The 8658-nt window shown below is 42.4% G+C and overlaps 1 protein-coding gene across 7 annotated transcripts in view; it reads left to right on the top strand.

The window, feature by feature from the left end:
* Positions 1-4174: 4174 nt before the first annotated feature.
* Positions 4175-8658, top strand: part of ACSL4 (acyl-CoA synthetase long chain family member 4) — a 73449-nt gene continuing 68965 nt past the window's right edge. For 4 of the 7 annotated variants that reach the window (XM_068532482.1, XM_068532480.1, XM_068532481.1 and 1 more), the window contains exon 1: positions 4176-4354. The gene's annotated coding sequence lies outside the window, so the exon portion shown is untranslated. Of the gene's footprint in view, positions 4355-8658 lie in introns of all 7 variants that reach the window. The other 3 variants (XM_068532478.1, XM_068532477.1, XM_068532476.1) reach the window with 1 other exon arrangement.

Below are 8658 nucleotides of genomic sequence, written 5' to 3'. Positions count from 1 at the left end.
AATAGGCACCATTTTCTACATGCTTGCCATAAGCCAGGCATCTTAGGAGCATGATTTCATTGAACCCTCCCTCAGAAAAGCCTTATGAATGAGGTACCATTATTATTATTATTTTTTTAATATTTATTTATTTATTTATTTTTGGCTGTGTTGGGTCTTCGTTTCTGTGCGAGGGCTTTCTCTAGCTGCGGCGAGCAGGGGCCACTCTTCATTGCGGTGCGCGGGCCTCTCACTATCGTGGCCTTTCTTGTTGCAGAGCACAGGCTCCAGACGCGCTGGCTCAGTAGTTGTGGCTCAGGGGCCTAGTTGCTCCGCGGCATGTGGGATCTTCCCAGACCAGGGCTCGAACCCGTGTCCCCTGCATTGGCAGGCGGATTCCCAACCACTGCGCCACCAGGGAAGCCCCATGAGGTACCATTATTATCCTCAACTTACAGATGAGGAGGCTGAGGCTCAGAAGAGGTTATATAACTCGGTCTAGGGTGGTCCAAGTCCAAAGCCCAAATAGTTTTCCTCCTGCCACTCTGACTCTACGTGGCCTCCTGACTCTAGTAGTCAATGATTCTGAGTAAGGGACATTTAAAAATTTAAAAATTTAAAAATTTGCCTTGTCTTTTAAGAATGGGTGATGAAATCAAATATTCTTGTATGTGAAAAGGAAAGGAAAATAGAGATTTAAGGCGAGTTATGATATTGATGACCTTGTCCCCTAACATTACTGGGCTAGAATCACTACAGAAAATGGGCAAAATATACAAAAGGTAACTTTTTGCAGATTTGATGACTACCACCGCCCATGAATTTGCCTCTGGTCTTATGGATAATATGAATATTTTGTTCTTTTTTTTTTTTTCTTTTTGGGAAGGTTGCTAAAGCAATTTGCAAGGATATTGTGGAGGATTTTATTTAGAGGGGATAGGAATTCGTTTTTCAAAAGAGAAAGAATGAGTTAATGAGAGACAGTAAATTCAAGTTTCATTAAAACCCTGCTGGGATTTTGATTTGGACTTTACAGATGAATTTGGGAAGAACTGAGTTTTTACTATACCGTGTTTTCCCATCCAGATGCGTTCAATGTCTTTCCATTTGTTTTGGCTTTTCAATTAATTTAAAAGCCAGTGAAATGTACTGGAATGACAAGAAATGGTTGTTTGAAAAGATAAAAAAGTCATTTCTCAAAAAATGACATTAAATCTAGCTGCAGTGGCTTTGGCCATTTTTGAAAGGAGTAGCCTAGGTTATTATTTATGTTCACAGTGAGAGCATCTTCTGCCTAGGTTTCTGATTTCACCAGTTGTTTCAGACATGCCATTGAAGACAATATTTGGCTTGGTTATTGGGTCTGAGAAAAAAAAAAAAGGTCTCATGAATGACAAAGCATAACATCATTTGTCTGTGCAAATATTATTATAAAGTCCTGCTGCTTGTCGTGGGACCAAAAAGGAAATTATTATTTTACAAACATGTGAAGTATGTTTAACATGCAAAGGCTTGTTACACAGTCAATGAAGAACAGTTGTTTTCTGCCCTTCCATAAATAACTAATGCCAAGAGCGGCCTGGCTATCTGTTTCAGCTTCTTGTTACAGGAGAGTAAAATGGGCAAGGCCTATGTATCAGTACCTGCTAACAGAGCTGTCTTGGTAAATTCTGTTTGCCTTCAGTTTAATTTCCATGCTTTCGGTGCCTTTTATGTTGTATTTTGAATCTGTCAATTGCACTGTACATTTTCCTAACTCTTCTCCATTTTCATATGTTTATCTCTTCTGTTTCTAATTGGACTAGTAGTTCTGGGCAAAACTTATTACCTAGGAAGCCTGATGTAGTGGCAGGCACCCTGGTCTAGGAGTCTTGGGAACTGTGGTAGGATATCCAGGCTCTGCTACTAGTTAGTTGTATGACTAGACAAGTCATTTAACCTGCATCTGTTTCTCTATTTGTAAACTAGGGATAATAATCCCCTGTCTTCCAAACTACTAAACAATGGTGCAAATGTTCTCTCTAAAATGTCAGACAGTTGGCTGGGGGAATGTTTTGTTCCTGGGTAGTTGTTCTGGAGGGTTTCTGATGACAAGAAATTAAGCAAGGTTTATTTTGACCCTGAAAAAGTGAAAAAAGAGCAGCTAGAAATAGTGTGGATACACTTGGTTTCCTTTTTGGAGATGTAGCTCTTTTATCCTCTTCACCCGGGATGTGGTTAACTGGAGAGGAAAAGGTGGGGTACAGTAGGCGATAAAAGTAGCCAGAACCGTCAGCATTAATGAATAGTGTAAGTGATAACGATCTTGAAAATTCAACTAGTTTCTTGTCTGATAAGTACCTCTATATCTATATTTACAGACATCCTTATACATAGGTATATATGTAGACATATTCATACATACAAACAAAAACTGATAGCTTCAGGCTCTTCCCTTTATACCTCGTAAAGTTGGAGGAACTTCAGTAACCTAGGACTGACTCAGTGTTCAGAGGAAGTTACCTAATGGAAAAGGTCTGGGCTCAGTGACTGCTAGTAAAGGAAATTGACAAGAGTACTCTTTCATTACGTGTTCTTTTTCATTTTGGTCTGATTTATGTGCTACACTGGGTCTGTTCTGTGTCTGTGTTTTAATTCCACCACTAGACACTAAGTTTGTTGAGGGCAGGGATGATCATTTCTTTGATTTCGTTTGTGTTAACCCTACTGTACATGACAGTGCTCTGTCACTATAGGTACCCAGTGAATTATATAGCTGAGAAATGATTAGTTATTTCTGGTATTACAACAAGATCTTGTAAATAAACATGACAATTAAACTTGTTGTTTGAAGTCCTGAACTTTCTAGGTCAATCTCGAAAAAGGAAGTTATGTGACTGCCATAGCAAAATTCATAGGCATATTATATATAAGTGGGTGGGCCTGTTGTAAATTGGATGAGTAATCCCACTTCAAAGAAGTAACATACAAAGGCTGTAGCTCTATGCTCTCCAACTGTGGGCCTCCAACCACGTACAGTGTCACCTGAGATGCTTATTAAAGATTCATATTTCTCAGCCCTGCTCAGATCCAGGTATCCATATTTTAACAATCACCCCAGATGATTCAGATGCATACTAAAGTCTAAGAACAACTCTAGCCTGTAATCTGAGGTGGTCACACACACACACACACACACACACACACACACACACACACGTTGTTACCTCCAGTAATTCTATGGGAAAATACAAAACAGCAAGTGAAATGACATGTCCATTCCTAGCAAGAAGAGGAAGCTAGCCCTCCATCATGCATCAGACAACTGGAAGCATACTGGCATTTTCTTTCTTTTGGTGATATATTCTTGGCAGTTTGTCGTGGCTCATTTGCAATTATGGTCTGTCTCTTTTGAAACCCCGAGACAGTTCGCCAGCATTTTATTTTTAACAACAATTTCTTGAATCTCTTAGGAACAGTATTTGTAGGACTGGCTCAGAAGCAACAGTCGGGGCCAGTAAGATGTCATAGTGCTGCGGTGACATTTCCTTATCAGTTATGAGCTCTTTTGCCATTATACCATCGTGGAAATGCAAGGCATTAAGTGAAAACCCTGCATTCTTGTGATATTTCATAAGTGGGGATGGCTGGATGGGGTCTTAACGCAGTGAGAGGCGAGATAAAGGGAAGAGAGGCGTTAGCTGGGGCTTGGAGAAGCAGGATGTCTTAGGCAAAGAACGTTAAGATCTCTCTCTATAGGAAGAGCAGTGAAGTCCCAAGATGAATATCTTGAAAGGGCAGCTGGAAGACGACCCGAGGGGAACTTTCATTCTGGGGTGGAGTCCTGGGAAGCGAGCGCAGGTGCGGGAGTGGGTCCATTCTGCACCTCGCTGAAATCAGGCGCCCGGACCTCCCGAAAACACGCTCAATCACCCGGCCCCGGGGACTGGAGCTGGACCCTGCGGTGAGCCCGCGGGGAGCCGTTAGCGGGCTCAGCTCCCCCGGAGCACACCGAACAACCCCCCCCCCCGCCACCGCCGCTAGCGGCCCGCTCGGGCCCTCCTTTTCGGCTGACGTCGGGGTGAGCGGAGGCGGGAGCGTGGGTGGGCCGAGCGCGCCTTCGCCGGCGATTCGGCCGGCTGTGCCACACCACCGCGCGCCCCCGCTCCGCCCGCCCCTCCGGGCGCGTCTTTTCCGGGCCCGCGCCGCGCTGCGCCTCGCTCCGCCTTCTCCTCCGCCGGCCCTCCGTGTGTGCGCGCGCCGCTGCGGCTTTTTCTCCGGCCTCCGTGGCGCGCCCCTCCTCGCCCCAGCGCTAGCGGGCACGCGGCTCCTTTCCACCAGCCTCTCGCGTGTCGAGCTTTGGCCGGCTGCGGAGACGCCGCAGGCAGCGCCTCCGGTGAGTAACCCCAGCCGGCGTGGCTCCTGCCCCGGCAACCCCTGCCCTGTCGCTGTGCCGGGGCCCCCGCTCCGGCCAAGCTGTCGTCCCACACCTGAGCCCGGAGGAGGTTGAGGGGACGTTTCCATTACCGGAATCCGCTCGCTTTCTTCTGGAGCCCGGGCGTTCTACCCTCCCGCCTCCTCCGGGGCCAGGAAGATTCCCGAGGTCCCGGTATCATCTCCTTTGCTGAGGTCTGGGGTCCTCGAGACCCTGGCCTGCCTCTTCCTGCCGCTCACCGCCCTCCGAGAGCCAAAAGCATCTTCCCGATCGGGGTACTAGGCTTTGCCATGACCCTTTCCAAATGAGCACATCAGGGGCTCGCCAGACCTCCAAACGACCTTTAGGGCGCTCCTGGACCTCAACTCCATTTTGTCCCCTTCGAGTCTCTCTATATCTGAGAGCTAGGGGATCTCTCTGGCCCTAGAAGCATCCGCCCTTCGAATTTGTGGGATGCCCTAGCTTCCGATATCCTCTTAGCTTCCGTATCTTTCGGTAGGTTAGAAGAACGGCTGGTTTCTAGAAGAAACATGCTCTTATTTTTTCCTGTTCTACCTATCTACATCCCTGTTCTCCATGGGTGCTGTATATTTAGCATCAGCTGTATTCACTTCCTCTTCCTCTCATTCGATTGCCCTACAGAAAAGAACTGTGGTCGATGTCAATAGCACAGAGAAGAATCGAGGAGAATATGATTCACTGCCTAACCCCCATTAAGGGGTTACATATTTTAAATAAGACGTCATTTCTTCTCTTCACTCCAGCCATCTCCTCCTTCAAAGGCATTTTTTTTTCACCCTCTTGAAATGACTTTGCTCTAATCGTTCTTTTCACCTTAAAAAAAAAAATCATCCCTCTAAGAAACGGCGAGATGGAGAATAAGGGCGAAATGGCATTTAAATGAATCCCTTTGAAAAAGTAAGCAGTCTGCTTTATTGGTTAATGGTTTAATCAACGCCTCAGTTTCCTCATTTACAAAAATGAGGATGTTGAACGAAGGTTCCTTCTAGTGTTTTGATTCTAGGACCTCTAAACTCATGCTTAGTAACATGTTGCAGCATAACGGAGATTTAACCTGATGAAATCCTCATTTCCCGGTAGTTGCTTGCCACGTTACTTTTTCTTTTATATCGCCTCTAACAAATAGTTTTAACTGCTCTTGATACATAAGGCTGTAAGCAGAGATCCAATGACTGTTCTGTCAATGAGCATATCAGTCAAGATTTTAATAGTGTGAGGCCTCTTCCTTGGATTGTAATATAGCTCATCTTTTCGATTGAAAAGAAGTGTGAGACTTGTAAGACTCCTGTAATAATTAACACCCTCTCTGCCATTTAGGTGGAGGATGAAACATTAAACTGTTAGTCTGCTCGCACCACAGAATAAAGTACCTTATTGTTCTGATAGGAGAAGTAATTTGACACCTAAAAATCCACAGAAGGTGTAATGCAACAATTAACATCTTGAATAAATTCAATTTTCCCCCTAAAACCCCCATTTTAAAAATAAGCGATTCAGATTACGATTTTTGTTTGAGTGTTTTGGGTAGGGGTGGGATGGGTGGAGAAAGGAGAGGCTTGCCCAATTCAGTGAGAAGAGAAATGAATTGGGACTCCGGAGAGGCTCAGGTGCCAGTTCCAGTGCTAGCTGATGGTATAACCTTGAATAAGTCGCTTTACCTCTCTTCATTTTTGCATCTGTCAAAGGGTCTTGATGTTGGCAGAATAATCCGTATAAGTCCCCCAATTTGAAAAAAAAAAAAATATATATATATATATCACAATTTGCGTTAAGGCTGTGCCGTAAATCCTTAGTTAAAATAAGCTAAGGTAAATCCTTAGTTATTTAGAACGTTTTTCTGAAAGATCTGCTTACACTAGTTCCAATCTATATATGCATAATTCTTAATTCATCCTTATCAAATGAATGACTATATGTGGAAGTCTATAAATTGGGAAGCATTTTACAAAAGTCAGGTATTGCTAACTTAGGCTTGCAAGTGAAGGGTGTGCATACCACACTTTTTTTTTTTTTTAAACATTCAGGGCTTTTAAGAAATTTGTACGGGAATGTGTACATACTGCCTTGTAACTGTAATTGGCTAGGCTTTTGAAAAGACTATGCAGGCATCTCAGTCATTCATTCATTTGTTCGTTCATTCAACTTATCTTGTTCCTCCATCTGCCACGTATTTTGTGCCAGGCCACTAGGATATGATGGTTAAGAAGACAATCCTTACCCTGCAAGGTTTAGTTTTATAGTCCAGGATGGAGGTGATGATGGTGGGAGTTTTGGAGAGACAGTTTTTAATGTCAGTTTATTTTTATTAACAACAGTCAAATCAGGAACAGAAGCAAAATCCTGGGGAAGTTAAGGCTCCCCAGGGGAGGAGGAGATGATTGTATTAATTGTAGCCTGTAGACTCTCTTCTTGGCATTCCTTTTTTTTTTTTTTTTTTCTTTCCTTGACTTTCAGTTATTGAGACTTTAGCAAAAATGAAAGCTTTATTTTTTCCACTCCTGCTATTGGCTGGTCTTATATATTCTTTTTCTTCCTTTCTCTTTTAACTGTTTAAGATAGTTGTAGCTTCTCATACAGTCATAAAAATAATCCCCTTTATTTTTCCCCAGTGGTAACATCTGGCATAACTGTAGCATAATGTCACAAGGAAATTGAGACAGATACAGGCCATCCACCTGATTCAGAGATCTCCAGTTTTACATCCACTCACTGGCGTGTGTGTATTTAGTTCTATGCAGTGTTACCATATGTGTAAATTTGTGTGGCTACCACCACAGTCAAGATACAGAACAATTCCATCACCCCAAAGGTCTCTATGTTGCCCTTTTATAGCCACAGCCATCTCCCTCCCTCCCTGATCCCTGACAACGACTGATCTGTTTTCCTTGCCTATAATTTTGTCATTTCAGGAATGGTATACAAATGAAATCATGTGATATGTAATCTTTTGAGATCGACTTTTTTTCACTCAGTGTAATTCCCTGGAGATTCATGCAGGGACTGTGTCTTGTATCAATAGTTAGTTCCTTTTCATTCCTGAGTTGTATTCCATGCTGTGGATGTATTACAGTTTAATCGTTCACCCATTGAAGGACATCTGGCTATTTCCCGTATTTTGTAACCTATCATGAATAAAGCTCCTATGAACAATTGTGTACTGGTTTTTGTATGAACATAAATTTCCATTTCTCTAGGATAGTTGCCCAAGAGTGCAATTGCTGTTCGTATGGTAGTTGCACGTTTAGTTTTATAAGGAACTGCCGAACTGCTTTCCAGAGTGACTGTGCCATCTTACATACCCCCCTGCCCGTGCCCCAGCAATGCGTGAATGGTGCTCCTCCTTGCTAACACTTGGTGTTGTCAGTATTTTTTATTTTAGCCATTCTGATAGATATGTATATAGTGATATCTTGCATAGTTTTAATTTGCATTTCCCTGGTGGCTAATGATGTTGAACATCTTTTCATGTGCTTATCTGCCATCTCTGTATTTTCATCAGTGAAATGTGTGGTCATGTCTTTTGTCCATTTTCTAGTTGGATTTTTTTTTTTTTTTTTTTTACTGTTGAGTTCTGAGAGTTCTTTATATATTCTTAATACTAGTGCTTTGTTGGCTACATGGTTTGCAAATATCTTCTCCCATCCTGCAGCTTGCCTTTTCGTCGTCTTCACAGGGAGGTTTCGCAGAACAAAAATCTTCAATTTTGATGAGGTCCAGTTTATCAATTTTTCCTTTTATGGATCATGCCTTTGGTGTCAAGGGGTCTTATGTACCTTTGTTATTTAATTTTATTCCTTGCTGTTCTATATAACATCCAGTACTTCTGTAAGCAGTGTGAATATTTTTTTCTTTGAGCAATCCTGGAGCTCAGATGTATTCTTCGAACTAGTGGTCTTGATGGCTTACAGTGTGTGTACATACTCATATACATGCTCTAACTATATTAAAATGTCTGCCATCCTTTTGTGCCTTAAAATATAATTTCTGCCTTACCAGGCAGTCAAATGAAACATTAAAATTAATATTTTAAAATTAAGTAGACACGTCATATGCCAAGGAGATTTTTGGTTTCACTTTCTAATTTTAAACTATTTTGGCAAAACTGTATAGTTTATAATCAACATTTGTGGTAAGTAGTCCAAAGAAAAAAAATCGTGTTTTCATTTAAATGTACTTTGAAAGTGTGCTTCTGCATTTAAAGTAGTGAAGTTGCGAATATGATGATAGATTTAGTAGGCTTTTGC

The sequence above is a fragment of the Eschrichtius robustus genome, chromosome X (genome assembly GCF_028021215.1).
Source record: "Eschrichtius robustus isolate mEscRob2 chromosome X, mEscRob2.pri, whole genome shotgun sequence".
Classification (NCBI taxonomy): domain Eukaryota; kingdom Metazoa; phylum Chordata; class Mammalia; order Artiodactyla; family Eschrichtiidae; genus Eschrichtius; species Eschrichtius robustus.
The sequence above is the reverse complement of the archived record's forward strand: the minus strand, read 5'-3'. Positions and strand labels throughout refer to the sequence as shown.